Genomic DNA, 17,212 nt, shown 5'->3' with positions numbered 1-17,212 from the left:
CTGCACCAACTCTGGGGAGCAGAGTTGTATTAAAATCAGGGGAGAGAATTCTCTTGTGGTTTAGTGTAGTTAGGACACCAAGCTTCCACTGAAGTGGGCCTGGGTTTGATCCCTGGTTGGTTAACTAAGATCCTACAAGTCCCATGGAATAGACAAAAAAAAGAAAAAAAGAAATCAGGGAGTATACAGGAAGCAAATCATAGAATATGTGTGTGTGTATAATACATATATATATGAATAATTATATGTATGGTATTATATTTTATGTGTGTGTACTTACTTACATATATGTATATATGAACATGTAGAACTGTATGTTTTATTTTATCAAATTTCACAAGCAAACTTTTAACTATCAGGGAAATTCATTCTCAGTTAGCTAAAAATAGAGCAATGGAGGTAGGAGTGAAGAAGAAAACTCTAATTATTGGTTGTTGAGACCAAACCAATCTACCCATCCCACCCAGCTATTCCTGATCATGCCATCCATCACCTTGAACTTGATCTGCCTTGCCCTGAGCAGTCACTGCATTGCCTGTGTTACAAAATGAAAGTGAATTTGGTATTAGTTCAGATTTACGAGGCCCTCATCAACAGAAAAACTTGAAATTATGTGGAAGTCATCCATGAAATGCTGGTACTGAAAATGGGAGGGGGAAAAAATCTATTTGCTGCTTGGGATTAGGTGATAGGGCATCAGCAAGCAAGAAAGGGGCCCCTTCCAGTAGCAAACATGGGCAGACAGCAATCCAAAACCCAGATTTGAGTTCAGATTCAACAAAACCCAGGGTCTTCCTGGAGGGCTTCAATTCCTAGAGACACAGCAGGTCACAGACCTTGGACCAACCACCTTGTTTTGGAGTTGGAGAAATTTCCCTCTGATCTGGCAAGTGACTATGTTCAAGGTCATACATTCAATACATGGCAGAACCAAGTCTAGAAGTCAAATGCCCACTGACATTCTGAGGACCGTCCCTCCCTTCACACTCTCAAGGATGAGAATATACTGAATAACATGGACACACTTTCTCATTGGTCTCTGAAGGTTGCGGGATCTCAGTGTTCTCAGGCTCTTGAATAACAACCGGAAAATTCTGCCAGGACTTTCACTCTCAGAAAGTGGCAGCTCAGTGCTGTGGAAATCTGGATTCTCCCCCCAGCTCAGACACTAATCCTTGTGTCTGATGTGCTTTGATTCCAAACTGAAGCCCCTTTGTAGCCCAGGAAGGAAAAGCATGCTAGAAATGGAGGGAGATTAAAGCAGCGTTCTCTTCTCACGAGATTTCCAAGAAGCACAGAGGGGATGTCAGTGCCCTGCACCTCTTCACATCCCACCTCCTTACTTAAAGTTAGGTAGATGTAGAAATAAAGTCTCACATCTGTCTACTAGAAGCGGACATCATGAAGTCCTGGGCTATGTGTGAGTGTGGGCAGGTATGTTTAATTAATACTCTGAAGCTCTTTTCTGACTTTTTATATCAGCTCCAAATTGTTAATCCTTGAGGAAATGTCTCTAGACAACTTGTATTTTGTCATTTACTATTATTAGTATTCTGAAAAGCACACAGGTGAGTTCTATTACACTCTACAAATGAAGACGCTAGGACCCAAAGGTCCTAGTCACAGAGCAAAGCCAAGGACTATCATCAGTACTAGACATAGCTGCTGTTTCCCAGGATAAGCACTAGGGCATGGCTTCAATAACTGGACTCAGGGATCCCAACGATGTGCCAACAGCTTCTAGACCACCCTGCGTTATTATTTTCTAGGATACTTGTTACATCATCTGTCTCCTTTTTGTCAAAGCCTTGCTACTGGGATGATATTTTCTGCCCCCTACCCCTGTCCCCACCATCCATTCAGCACACACACACACACACACAGAAACTAATTACTTCTATATATTTTTTTCAAATTCAACTTAAGTGCTGTTTCTTCAAAGCTGTCTTTCTTTACCACCACATTCCCCCAAAACGCATCCTCCCATTCCGTGGTCTCTCACATCATCTTCCTTTCCTTCTGAACACTCTCCAAGTTTGCAAACATCCACTGAATTGTGACCTTCTGATACGGGTCCCTAACCTCCTTGATGGCAGAGACGGTCCCTGTTTTTTATGCTCTGTTGTCCCCTAAACCCTGGCACCTGATATCAAGGGAACAGTAAAGGGAGCAAATGCAAAGAAGAGCTGGTGGGTGGGTCAGCAGAAGAACACACAAATACTCAGAGCTTCCATGGTTCTCTCCTAATGGTGGGGCTCTGAAACCATAGCTCAACAATCCGACAACTCCCTGACATCTGCTAAGCCGTGCTACTCTCCTTTATGCCTGCCATTTCCGGTACTTCAGCCTGTACTTCCTGTATCTCAGCTCTGGCTTCCTTCCCTACATACGCTGTCTATACAAGCCTCAGGTTTTTTTTTTTTTAAGCCTCAGTCTTGATGTCAGTCAGAAAGTCACTCTGGAAAGAGACTCACAGACTTAGAAAACAAATTTATAGCTGCCTAGGGGAAGGGATCCTTAGAGAGTTTGGGATCGACATGTACACACTGCTTACTCAGCATGGATAACCAACAAGGACCTATTACATAGCACATGGAGCTCTGCTCAATGGTGTGTGCCAGCTTGGATAGGAGGGAGGTTTGGGGGAGAATGGATAAGTGCATTTGGATGGCTGAGTTTCTTCACTGTTCAGCTGGAACTGTCAACAACATTGTATTGGCTATACCTCAGTACAAAATAAAAAGTTTTAAAGTCTGAAAAAAAAAGAAAAGTAACTCCGAGAAATCTTCCTTGAAATCTTCACAGAATATGAAAAAACCCCTTCCTCTGCTTTCCCATGGCTTCCCGAGGTCAGTGTTACCGTTGCCTGTGCTGAGCCCCTGCCTCCTCCATCTCCACAGCCCCCGTGAGGGCTCTGCTCATCAATGGTGCTCAGGTAATCTTGAGTGAGTCAATCAAACGTTCAAAGTTTTCCAGCATGCCATGGTGAGCTTCTCAAGAGCAAGATGCTTCTATTAACCTCTCTGGTGCTATGCTTTGCACCCAGAAGCTGTTCAACCATGAGTTGACTGGAATGCCATCCTCCCCCAGACATGATAGAGCAATCACAGAGGAATGTAGTGGAAAGAGTGTGAACTTGGAAATCATTCTGATATACTTGCTATGTGACCTTGGGAAAATGACTTAGTGTCACAATCCTCGTGTTCCCCATCTGAGAAGAACACCGCTTGCCTAAGGCCACTGTGCTGGCAGATGGATGTTAACGGATCTGGCAGGTGCTTGGCACCCCAGAGGTGTTCCGCCCACATCAGCTCCCATTTCTCTTTTTGTTTCTTGGAGTCACAGAGGCTGGTCAGCCTTACTTCCCCCTCGGCCTCCCAGGAAGCAAACGAGGGATTGGAACCCGGAGTCTGAGACCCATTCCCTCGTTCCAGTCTGGCCAGCAGATGGCAACACCCATGCCGGGTGACTCCTGTCAAACTCTTTCCGTCCTGACAGAGGGGAAGGTGACAAGAATAGGCTCAAAGGATGACTCAGCTCCAGTGACTAAGATGAGGAGGTGGTAGTAGTGGGAAGGGTATGGGGGTTGAAGAGGAAATGAGTGAATACACTATCTGATGAAGGATGCTCCAAGATAAAGGGACTTGACCCTGGTAAATTCCTGGCTCTGACACAGTGCAGACAGGCGGGGCCTGAGCACCCTCCCATGACCCCCTCACCTCACCTCACCATGAACTAACTCCTACCAGTCCAGAGGGACCTTCCACAGCAGATGCTGAATGTCCTTCTGTCCTCTGGAGGCTTTTAGCCCAAGGACTGAGACACATCTGAATACCAGCTTTGATGAACTGGTTTTAAAAAGTATCCCTTACCACCAAAATCATTGTGAACGGGTTCTAATCCTGACAGCTGCCCGACTGCCAATCTCGGCTTCGCTCAGGGTCCAGACTGTTTTTTCCACCTATATCATCACTTTAACATCCCCATACATGGCACATGCAACAAGTTTAAAACTGAAAATGCCCCACCTACCCACCTCCCTCAGCTCTTCTTCTCATTAGCTGTACTGACATCTACCCAATCACCTAATCTAGACCCCTCCTGGGTCCCTCCTTGACCCATACTCCCCATCGATCCAGGTCAATTTCAGTTCTTGAATATCTCACTCCATTTCCTCCTCTCCTTCCCTACTTACAGCTGACTCTTCTGAGTGAGAAGAGTGGCGTTCTGATATTATTTACTATGACTCTTTCAGGCATGTTCTAACTGACCCCTGTCTCTCATCAGTCTTTTCCAGACTGTCCACAGAATGCTATGTCCAAACCGCACTTTTAACGTTGTTCTCACCCTACGTAACATCCTGCAGTGCTTTCCCAATTCCTAAAAATTGGGAAATTCACCCAGACTGCTCAGGCTGGTGATCCAGGACCTGTCCACCTTCTGGTTTCGAAAGCTTATGCACAGAGACATCCCCTGGGGGAGCCAGTCCTCAGAATCCTGGTATCAATGATCTCTTTCCTCCTCTGGGTCTTTGAACATGTTGTTCTTTCTCACAGGTAAGCATTTCTCTGCCTTTGGCAACACTTTATCTTTCTAGATTCAGCTAAAATGTCACCTCTGTTGATTGGCCCTTTCAGATGCTCAGAAATGCACTGGTACCTCCTTCTCTGAGCCCTCTCTCAAAACATGGTCACTCTCACTAAGCACCATTGTGACTTCTTGTTCATACACGTCTCTGTCCAACAGACTGGAAGAGTCTTGGAGGCACATCCTTCCACAGAATGCCTACTTAACAGATGTTTTTTGAATACATGAAATATTAAGACAGGCGTGCATGCATGCTTAGTTGCTCAGTTGTGTCCTACTCTTCGCGACTTCATGGACAGTAGCCCACCAGGTTCCTCTGTGCGTGGAATTCTCCTGGCAAGAATACGGAAGTGGGTTGCCATGCCCTCCTCCAGGGATCTCAAGCCAGGATCAAACTCATGTCTCCTGCATTGCAGGCAGACTCTATGGTTGAGCCATGGGGGAACCCCAAAAGATAGGCATGAGGTAATAAACAGTCACTTTTATCCTCTGATCCTCAGCCACAAAACAGGCATTTGATCCAAGTACCTCACAACTCTATAAGGCTCAGACTTTATACTGCACCATCCTTCAGAGACACAGCTCACACTCCCAGCCCACTCATTAGTAGGAGATATTGCTGAGTTATTTCTCCCGAGGAAGGAGTGGGACTGTGGGTCCACCCACATTGCAGTGACTAGTCTCAGAATCTCTGATTGAAGTCACAGAACTGCTCAAAGCCAGTGCTCTATAGGGGGACCCAGAAACCCAGGACCTACCCTACCATAGGCTGGGACTCTGACCATGTCCCCAGTAAGCCATGGGCACTGTCTGCCCATGTGGGCGCTTGTCTGTGGGCACTCACACAGTGATTGCCACAGTCCTCAGACAGGCACCGAGGATGACACATCCATGCAAAGGAAGTCACCCACGCAGTCTCACCTCCCCCGGGGTAACATCTCCATGGTCACCTCACCTCCCAGCACCACTCCCACACTCACAGCCTCACAGGGTTTGGGGTTGTCTCTCTGAGAATCTGGACCTCTGAACCTTGAGCCACAGCATCTTTCAGGAGGCAACAGGTGAACCCGTGTTCTGATGGCTTTCTTCCTCTGACCCCCATTATCAGTTGCCCCTCACCGAACAGCTTCTGTCAACGTGCTGGGATGAGCGAACTTGGGCTCACCTCATAGCTTTCCCTGGGAAAAGTATTTGATCTCCCTGAGCCTCAGTTTCCTCATCTATAAAATGACACTAGTGGCTCTGCTCAGCTTTTTTACATAGGTGTTACCAAGATGCAACAAGCTAATAGGTGTGAATGTGTCTTGTAGATTATAGGCACAATACAAATGTGTAGGATTCACAGGAGTAATAATATTAGTAGACACTAGGTTCTGTCTCTAAGGAAAATGCAAAGGGAGAATTCAAATCCAAATATTTATTAAGTACTCACTGATTGCCACACACAGTACAGGGGATTGTCGCCAATCCTAACCATAACTCTTCTATAACCAAATCCAATAGTGCTATAGCTTAATATTTATATGTCTGAAGTCTAAAGTTCCATGTTTCAAGGTACATATATATGCATGTGTTTGCGTGGGTATATATACATATAAATTCGTGCATTTTACATATATGGGAATAGACATGTTATTTGCATATGTACAGGTGTGTGTATGTGTATGCTTGAGAGAACAGACTATTTTCCCAGGAGTCAGGAATGAAGTTTAACGGAAGAGTCATGAGTTTTGGAATAAGACATACACACCTAGGTTCAAATCCTGACAATGTTTCTATGATTTAGGAGCTTTTTGACTTGAAACAGGGGTTAAATTCACCAAAGCCTCAATTTCTCCATATTAACCACAGAAGTAATAAACGCTCTCTCTGAGTTCTGGTGCGCGAATTAAACTGCGCACACAAAATGCTGAGCGTTGTCCACACAGAGAGGGCTGCATAGATGCCACCCCCTGGATTCTGCGCTGAGAGTTCCTCTCACGGGCCCTGTGACCAGGAGCAAGCCACACAGGCCCCTGCCATGCATTTTCTACAGAAGGACAGGGCTGGACTCCATCCCCGGATTCCTTGCAGCCCCAGGACCCCAGGGTCATACAGCGAGTATCTGCTTCATGCCTGTTCGTGGATTTCAGTCATGAGCTCAGCCCAGGCAAAGGCCTCAGGCCTGGGGTTCCCTCCCTTCCCAAAGCGTTTCCTTTCTCCGAACGTGCCATTTGCCGGCCCTCATATTTTCAATACAGGGTCCATTGATGGCTCTGAAAATGAACGTCCAGTGCAGCTGCGGGGCCACTTGAGCCCTCCGAGCGAGCGCTCTCAGGCCGCTCCGTCTGAGAGCCCTGTGTTTTCAGAGCCTGTTGTTGCCAGGCTGTCTGGAATCCTCAACACCTGCACGTCAGCTTCCTGGGCCCTTTCCCTCCCCTCCCTCGCCGCACCCTCGCCTCCCATTTGCATCTGAAATCAGCTGCTGGGGCCCCGAGGAGGGGAACCCGGTGGACAGGACGTCGCCTTGTTTGGTCTCCCTCCCCTGAGTCAAGCTGAATCTGAGCCACCTCTGTGAGAGGACTCTTGTTGCCCCTTCATTATGTTTAAATGAGCCTCCTCTGTGGGAGAAAAAAAATTTTTTTAATAAAATAAAATAAAACCACCACAAAGGACCAAAGCAGATGACATCTGTTCTTTTGATGAAAGCTTTTTCTGTCCTGAATTAGACTTTAAAAAAAAAAAAGAAAAGAGAAAAAAAAGCATGGGGCTGGGCTTCATTTGTACCATTTCTCCCCTAAAAAACAAACAAAATGAGTCTCGCTTGGGGCAAAGGAGTGTGGAACAGGTAACCAGGAGGGAAGGAGAGAAAAGGAACCCTTCCTTCTTCCTGGGGATTCTGCCCTTGTCACACCAGGAACATTCAGACACCATTCCGTTAAGTACGTTCGAATGTATATTCTCTGAGCTCATTTTATGGGCAAAATATTTAACAGCTCTTTAGCCGTTATCCCAACCTTCCCCAGCCATTTCTTTTGATTGAATACCACAGGTGGGTCTGATGCAGGTGGTACCTGGAATATGGCATAAGAAACAATGACCTACATGCTGATAACCCCCAAATCTTTATCTCCATCTCTGCTCTTGTCTGCACACTAACTCCTCAACCCAGCTTCCAGGCTGAACTTCACCTCTTCTCTGCCGACACCTGTTTCTTGCTCTGGGTTATTATCTCACTAAACATACCCACTCGGATTCCTGGGTGTCCTCCTCTATACTCCCTCCTCCACTAGCACCTTGCATCAACCCACTGCCGAGTCCTGTTCCCCTAAATAACTCTTGGTCCCTCCTCATGTCTCCTTCTCCATTGTCACTGCCTGAATCCAGGCCATCTTCTTCACTAGCCTGACTTGTCTGTATATGCCCCCACCTAGTAGCCAACATTGCTGATGATGATCATTCTTTGAGCAAAACACTTGATGGTTCTAGGATAAAACTGAACTCCCTGAGCTTGGCTTCCCAGAACATTCATGAGCAGGCCCCTGCCTACGTCTCTGACTCATTCTATTGTCTATCCTCTGCTCCAGCCCAAGCAAACATCCTTCAGTCTCTACCTTGATTCATGCTGTTTCACCAGGGGCCTTAGCATACGCTGGTTCCTTACCTTTCTGGCTCTGCATGTAGATTTCCTCTACTCACTTTTCTGGTCCCAGTTTAAATGCCGCTCCTCCAGGAAACCTTCCCTGACCACCCCTCTGTCCCTCTTCCCCAACCCTGACCTCCACCAGACTAGGCTCCATGCTTCTGCTGTTTTATTAGGGACTGTGTGCTATCCCCCGCCTCCCAGAGCTCTTGCTCAGCTCATTGTTATTACTTATTTAATATTCTGTCTTCTCCACTGAAAAGTGGACAGCAGCAGAGTAGGCATCTCTTTTTATTTGCTCTAATACTGACATGACACAAGACTTTCAACTGATAAACTTCAATGCTCCTACTCCTTTGCTCAAAAGACCTCTTTCAGCAATCGGGGCAGGGGAGAGGAGAGGTCATATATTTTTGAAATAGAATTCTTCCTCTGGAACTTTAGGTATATTTCAAAGTAGCACCATAAATCTGGATGAGGAAAGTTGTCTACAGCTTCAATCTTATCTCGAGGCCCCAGTCATGCACAACCATCTTTGGCGCAAGATGAAGGTAAGTTTCCTTTATGTACAAAATTAGCCTGATAACAGAGCTCCTCACCTCCATGTTGGAGTCCTGGCGACCTTTTCCCCCTGAAATTTTTCTCCTCCATCTGCTTCATCATCCCTGAGGTTTGCCAGACTCCTTCCACCCCACAGAACATGGTAGAGCAAGAAGGAGTTGGGCAGGAAAGGGCACTAACTAGCTCTGATTGATGACCAGATCCCGGACATGCTTCACATAATCTCCCCAACAGCTCTGTGAGGTAGGCACCAAGTTCCTCCATTTACTATGGAAACCATGGCACAGACAGGTAAGGTGACCAGCTGTGCTCACACGCCTGTGAATGGAAGAGATGGCCTGTGAACTCATATCCACCCACTCAAATGGGTCAACTCTTTGATTCCAGGCTGGCACTTTTAGAAGGGGGGGAGGTCCCTGAAGAGGAGTCTAACACAGAGCTGGAAGCTCTCTCCCAGCCCAAGCACCTTAGCAGAATCCTGCTTAATCTTACTTCAGAAAACACAAAGGCAGAAGGGCCAAAATCCAGTTATACTGGAAAGCATATGGCATTGGAGAGAAGAAGCTAGAAACCAAGAGGTTCTCTCATCACTTTCAAATGTCGCCTGCCTAGTCATGTCTCCCAGGCAGGCATCATATGGTCCAGGGCAGGTCCTTGGTCTTCTACAAGCATCTTGCTACATCTCTCATCCACTTAGCTTCTTGTGGGTAGTCAGAGACCCTACGATTTTAAGGGAACTGATTTTTTAAAGAACCCTCTCTGAATGAGAACCCAACTACTTTTCTCTAGGCCAACATAACAAGCTGAGGGTTCTATTTTGACAGTGGGATTTGCTAGCATTTGGGTGGCATCTTCTCTGTTTCTTTTTCTGCTCATCTCACATTCTTTCTAGGATTTTTACCCTTGGGAAGTGGAAATGGAGCCTGATTGCAAAATCAGACAGTGGGATGGTTCTACTAAAGACCGCTTTGTTCACTAGATTGCTAGTTATGAATGAGTGGGGGAAATTGAATTTGCTTACCATTAGAACCCCTCCGCACACTGGAATTCTAGAGGCTGAAATCTAGCGCACACACAGAGCTGAGATGGAAAATCCAATGTGAGGTCAATGCTCAGAACTTATTCATCTCCTAAACTCAACCCACTTCTCCACTTTCTTAACAAATAGGTAGACCAACTGTAATGATAGTCTCCTACCATTCTAGGCTGAAAGAATCACATGGATTCTGGAGAAGCCAAGGAGCAGGGAGAAGTGAAAACAGCTGATGAATAATCAGTTCATATTTATTGAGCATTAAGTATCAAATATTGTAAAAAATACTGCTACATCTGTGATTTGCATGTGTACTTAGTCACTTCAGTCATGTTTGACTCCTAGCAACCCCATGGATCATAGTCCTCCAGGCTCCTCTATTCATGGGATATTCCTGGTGAGAATACTGGAATGGGTTGTCATGCCCTCCTCCAGAGGATCTTCCTGACCCAGGGATCGAACCTACATCTCCTTCATCTTCTGCATTGAAGGTGAATTTTTTACCACTGAGTCCATTTTATTTCATCTTAAATAATGCTGTGAGTTTGGTATTTTTAACTCCCATTTTATAGATACATCAAATTCAGAGATAGTCACTGGCTCTCCAGAAGACACATAGTTCCCTTTGATTCTTTTTATTCTCAGCCTCTTGCAGGTTTCTGCCTCCACCCTAGAAGAAATTGCGGAACCAAAAAGAAAACAGAATCAGGGGTTCCCGCAGGAATATAGTTGGATAAACTCTCAACTCTGGCATCCCACGGCAGGAAGGGATGAAGGGAAGAGAGGCCAATAGAAATTATGGGGACTGGATTTGGAGCCATTTGAGAAGAGAAGGGGAGAACAGTAGCATTTTTGTGCTTAGTATCTTCTCCAAGCTTTTGAGTATCTCTTTTAAAATCTCCAAATTTATTTAGACCAGGCGTCCCCAACTTCTGGGATCTAATGCCTGTTGATCTGAAGTGGAGCTGGTGTAACAATAATAGAAATAAACTGCACAGTAAATGTAATGGGCTTGAATCATCCTGAAACTATTCCCCCACACAGTCCATGGAAAAATTGTCTTCCTTGAAACTGGTCCCTGGTACCAAACAGGTTGGGGACTGCTGATTTATACAAGAAACTCCTAAAGAAGGAAGGGGTGGTGAAGAGTGAGTCTTGAACTGTTGGATAACATGTTTCCCATGATTTTCCTGACCTCTTAAAGGCAGGGACAATGACCAAAGGGGCTAAGGGGAAGGAGATCCAGCAACAGAGTGGTTACCCTTGCCAGGCACAGGATGAAGAAGAAGGGCTGTGTCTAATCCCTGCCACATGAGCAAGTGAACTTTGAACAGAAAAACAAAAAACAAAACTCTCAGTCTCACATTCCTTCCATGTCCAACCAACATCTTAATATCTCAAAGTTCAGTGTAAAACAAATATCAAAACAAATTTGATTTTTTCATTTTGCTAGCTGTAGAATAAAGATGGCTATTGTGGCTCAGTGGTAAAGAATCTGCCTGCTAATGCAGGAGACCCGTTTGATCCCTGGTCTAGGAAGATCCCCCCGGAGAAGGAAATGGCAATCCAGTACTCTTGCCTGGAGAACCCCATGGAGCCTGGTGGGCTACAGTCCACGGGGCTGCAAAGAGTCAGACATGACTTAATGACCGAGCTTTGAGCTCTTGATTCCCATTTTATGGCTAAGAAATTTTAATATTTATGATAGTCAATGGGCTGCCCATTCTTTCTTTATTAAATATTAATTAAGCTTCTATGATGGGCCCAGAACTGGACACAGTGGCAAACAAACCAGATATAAAGCTTATAGGCTAATGAAAAAGCAGATAATAAAATTAAAATTCAGCACAGAAATAAATACAATTACAAACTATTATAGAGTAGTGCGAGGGGAAGTCTTCCCTGGTGGCTCAGTGGTAAAGAATCGCCTGCAATGCAGGAGACACTGGTTCAGTCCTTGGGTCAAGAAGATCCCCTGGAGGAGGGCCCAGCAACCCACTCCAGTATTCTTGTCTGGAGAATCCCATGGACAGAGGAGCCTGGTGGGCTACAGTCCATAGAGTTGCAAAAAGTCAGGCATGACTGAAACAACTTAGAATGCACAAATGCAAGGAAAACACACTGGGAAACATGAGGGAAGCCCTATCTAAAGAGGTGGCATTATTCTATGAGCCAGGACAGGAACCGAGGGGCAAGCAGGCAGCAGAAACCACCTGTGCAAAGTCCCTGAGGCCGGCAGCTAAGCCACCAGGGTTGCAGGGAGGGTAGAGAGAAAGAAAAGGTCAGAGGGCAAGGCAGGGGCACTTTATGTCAGAGGGCTTTCTAAGTCATAGCGAGAACTTTGAATTTTATTCTAAGCAGTGGAATGGGAACCCACTGAAGGACTTTAGACATGAACGAGACATGATCTGATTAATCTATTTTTCAATTACCCCACTAAATTATGGAAAATGGAGTGGATGAGGATGGGGGAAATATTGCTGAAGTCCCTGTAAAAGCTGATGAATTGAACCCAGTGAAACATAAATCCTAGTCCTTGACTTCAACCATAAAGTCTCTATGAAAAAGCCATCATTCATGATTTATAATTTTTAAAAATATATGCCATTTTATTAAACAGAATCAAAATTTTTCAAATTTCTTATCAACTAAAATGACCTAAAGTCCTAGGGGTTGCTTCAGGGTAATGCCTTGTTCAGCTGGCTTTCATGACCCCTTCTTTCTACTTTCCAGGTTTTCCAAGAACAAGGGTTGAGAAGGGCAGTCATAATTGGGGGATAAATAAATAGGTCATTTGCATCCGATTTTCCTACCCAGCCTCAACCTCATTACACAGCAGCAGCAGCAAATGTCAGCGGCAGGAAGCATACAACAAGAAGAATTAACCACAGTTCTTTTTTTTTTGGTCCAAGCTTACACACACACTGTCACACACACATACAGTTGGTTTGAAGTGGGGGGAGGGTAGGTAGCCAGCTTTCTCACATTTTTAACCAATCGAATCTCACGCCAGTCATCAAAACAACAGGCTTTCAGGCAGTTGACCTTTTGTGATGAAGGGTTTTGTGGGGAGAGGAGAGAGAAAGGAGAGAGGAAACTTGGGCTTTATTATCCTGATGGTTCAATGCTGAATCAGCCTTATGTTACAGACACATTAATTTGATTAAGACACAATCCATGGGTCATTCAGGCATAAAAAATACTCTTGCTTAATTACAAAATGAACAATGAAATAAGATAAATCATTACCAAACTGGAGATTATTTGGGGACTCATAGATTTTTTTTCACCCCCCACTCAGTTCATTTTCTCCATCAAAAGTTGTTTTTGACACTTAGAAGAGAAAAGCTGGGCTAAAGCAATAGTACACTGCACACCAGCATTCCGCCTCAAGGCATCAGTGGGCTCACGGTCACTGCTGGTAAACCCACCTCACAAGAGATTCCAAGTCTCTTAGCCTCGAAAATGTTCATAACCATCTCAGATGCACAGTCCAGCTTGAAAACTAAAGGCCAAGATCCTGGCTTCCATTTTTACTATTAATACGTCTCTCCTTTCCTGTCACTTTGTTTCTTTATAAGAGCAACCTAGTTTTCAGGCCCTGGGCAACCTTAGGTCAAATATCTCCTATATTCCAGGCACTGTGTTAAGTGATTGTAAACATAAAAGCAAACACCAGCTTCCAGATCTCAATAAGCCAGCCCTCGAGTTGGTCACTGGCTTCTCTTCCTTCTGTGACTCCCTGAGAAATGCCTGGCTGTGGTTTAGTGTCCATTGCCATGCTGTAGTGGAGGCAGGCAAAGACCCGGAAAAGGAATTTAATCAGGAAATGTGTGGAGAGGAGGTACAATTTGAACTGCCCTTAAACTGAATTAGGAGGAGCTGGTCATTCGGAGAAGGGAAAGGGAAGGCATTCCCAGCAGAGGGAACAGAATGAGTTAAGGTGGGGAAGCTTGGGTGCCCATGAGGCATGTGGTCATTACTGTGGTGTGGCAAGTAGCAGCCAGGTGTTTTTCCTACCTTGGGAAAAAGTGTTAGTAGCCAAACATATGCTCCAAATCCGGGAGCGTTAAGCACTTACCCCACATCAGTCCAATTCAGTCGTCCAGTCGTACCTGACTCTGCGACCCAATGAACTGCAGCATTTCAGGCCTCCATCTACCTCCAACTCCCGGAGTTGACTCAGACTCATGTATAACACCCCATATAATCCAGAAAGAATTCTGGATCAGAATTCAGAAGACCTATTGTTCCTGTGTCTAATACATTGTGAGAGTTTAAGCTAGTTATTTCTCCTGGCTGTGCCTCAGTTGGCTCAGCCTCAAAATGGGAATAAAAATCCTTTATCCATCTACTTCATAGGGTGCCTTTGAAGTTAAGCAGGAAACTAAATATGAAAATTTAACTTCAAAGCCTCCTATCCTCTGTAATAAGAGTGTAAAGCACTTATATCGAATTGAAGAAGTTATTAGTCTTACTGCTGGTGGGCATTGTCATGACATGATTCAGGGACCAGCAAGCCAACCAGTGGCTGAAGTGAAGGGACCATGACTAAGACTTGTGCAGATTTTATATTTCATCACATTTAAAACATGGGTTCATGCAGTCTTTTATTGATTTAACAAATAAATAAAACTGGCGCATAAAGAATATTCAAAGTGAAAAGTAGAACTGAGCATCTAAGCTCCTTATTCTGTGCCCTTGCAAATGACCCTATCACTATACCACGACTTCCCAGGTGGCTCCGTGGTAAAGAATCTGCCTGTCAATGCAGAAGACTCAGGTTCTATCTCTCGGTCAGGCAGATCCCCTGGAGGAGGAAATGACAACCCACTCCAGTATCCTCACCTGGAAAATCACATGGACAGGGGAGCCTGGCGGCCTACAGTCCATAGGGTCCCAAAGAGTCAGACTAAATGACTTAGAGATTAAACAACAACAACAATCACTGTACCAACATGTTCAACCTATGAGAATTTCTGAAAGCCACTGTTTAATGAAAAACAGCTACCATGTGATTCAGAAAATGAGAGTTTGAAATAGCCTCCAAGATCCCTTTCAGCCCTAGTTCTTCTTAACCATCTTGTATACAGTGCTAAAGCCAGACCCCAACCTAGAGAACCTTCTCTGAGTTGCCAGGTGCCTGCATCTGGGCAATTCTGCATGTGGCTCACAGAGACTGGGGTTTGTATTATGACTATGAACATAGACTATACACTCACTAGAGACGTGGTGAGATGAATCAGGGACATTTGTAGAAGACAGTTCCACTGGAACCCCAAATAGTTTGGAGAAAACCAAAGAGTGAAAAAATCAACTTGCTAGTGTGTTAAAGGGAAGACTTGGCGTATGATACCTAAGAGCACAAGAGGATGGAAATAAGAAAGTGCAAAAGCAGCTCACCCTCTGTCTGCACCTTTCCCTTGAGGGACTTGAAACATTTGATGGGCAAAGATGTCCCTTTTCATCATTGGCAAGTTGTTTCATCTTCCAAAACTGAAAAACTTCCCCTTCCCTCTTTTTAAAGGAATGTTGAGCAGATAGAGTGAGAATTTATTAGAAAATGGCCATGTCTATGGTGATCACTGCCTAGTTATGGAGCCAGCGCAGCCTTGGCATTTGGCCCATTACTCTCAGACAGCAGTGACATCTCTGGATTCTCCTACTGTTACGTGGAGAAGAAAAGACAGCTCCACACTGCAAACCCAGCGACCCAGGAGGAGATGCCAGCTCTGCTATGTGCCCTGGAGCAAAATGATTTACTTTTCCAGTTTTGGATCTTTTTGCATCGTTATCCTCAGACTGTAGACATGACCTCTAACATCCCTTTCGGTTTTAATACCTTATAAAACTAGGATTTCTCCAATCATGCTGTGTTAACTTAGTAAGGACCAAGAACCATGAAAAAGGAAAGCATTGCCTTTGCCTCTGCTTCCTCATACTAACACCAACTGTAGGGTGGCTGGAAAGATTAGACAAGAGTAGATGCAAATCTGCAAACACTGCCTGGCACTCAGTAGCTTCCCCATCAATGGAGACTTTTAAATCAAAACCTAAAGATTTCCAGTCTCCGCCTCTGCCAGACTAATCTTTCCAGTCCTAGGCATCTCCATGGCTTGAGCACATGACCCCTGACTTGCTGCTCTCCACTATGAGCTCTAAGTCCAAGCATTAGAAAAAAGTTTTAAAATCTTCCATTCCATCCAGGAGCCACATGGACAGTCTGTGAACTTTTCTGTCTCCTTTGACTGGAACTCCTTGCCTGTGAGTATCTGTTAGCTCCAGGTATCTGTGGATGAGCCCAAGGACAGCCTTTTTGAAGACCAACTACTTGCTCCACTGTATTGAGCCCGCAGATGCTTCCTCGCTTCCTCCACCCACTGTGACTGCTAGGGGGGGAGTTCAGGGGATCAGGAGCCTGAAACAGGGAGCATGTGTCCTCTGTGTCTACTTTACCAAGCTGAGATCCTTTCAGGGGGATAAGACTGGAGATGGAGAAGGGTAAGTCTTCATCACAATGGCAATGTTGATGCCAGTACCATGCAGGCTGAAAGCCTGAAAGTCATAGAAATATGTCCCACTGGCTCAGAGTCCCCATCCCCTGCACAACCCGGGAAAAAAAAAATCAGAAAATTCCACTTGCTTTTTCCTATTTAATGAGGTCGAACATTCTTAAGGAATGAAAAGCAGAGCTCGAGCCTAGCTTTTAATTAGCTTCAGGAACCCTTGTTTCAAACTAGCCTCGTTCCCAAAGCTATTCTCTCTCTGCTCTGAATGAGATGGAAATTCAATTGCATTTGCCTTGTCGAGGAGTCATAATAAGATGCTCCCTCCCCCTCAAGGTCACATGGGGAAAGACACTCAGTAGCCAGACAGACACCGCACTTTTTGACCCCCAGCAGGACACCAGAACTTGAGAAAGGCATTTTTGTAAATCACTATGTGAGCTTGGGCTGGTATCTCCCCATGTTCAATGGAAAAAAAATACGGACTTAGAGTCAAAGGAACTGGGATCGAATCCTGCCTCCTCAGCTGAGTGTCAGTTCAAGTTAACTAAACACCTGAGGCTTCTGTTCCCTCATTTGTGATGCAGAAATTGATGTCCACCTTGTAGAATGACTAGAGGGACAAAATGAGTAATACATAAGCCCTGGACATCATTGTCCTCAGTAAAAATTGTTCTTCCCACTCCTCGGTAAGACAGAGTGAATCACCCCCACCTTACCTATTTCTTTAGACTACAGCAGTGACCCAAAGGGATTGTATATTCAGAGGCTAGGAGGTTAGGTGTCTTAGTTGGAGGTCAGGGTTCACATCCAGATCCTGCTGCCTCCCGCCTGTGCCACCTTGGACAAGTTCCAGAGCCTGGCTGTTTCCTCATAGTAAAAACAGGGATGTTATCAGCAGCC

This window comes from Odocoileus virginianus, chromosome 4 (genome assembly GCF_023699985.2).
Source record: "Odocoileus virginianus isolate 20LAN1187 ecotype Illinois chromosome 4, Ovbor_1.2, whole genome shotgun sequence".
In the NCBI taxonomy this organism is placed as follows: domain Eukaryota; kingdom Metazoa; phylum Chordata; class Mammalia; order Artiodactyla; family Cervidae; genus Odocoileus; species Odocoileus virginianus.
The sequence above is the reverse complement of the archived record's forward strand: the minus strand, read 5'-3'. Positions refer to the sequence as shown.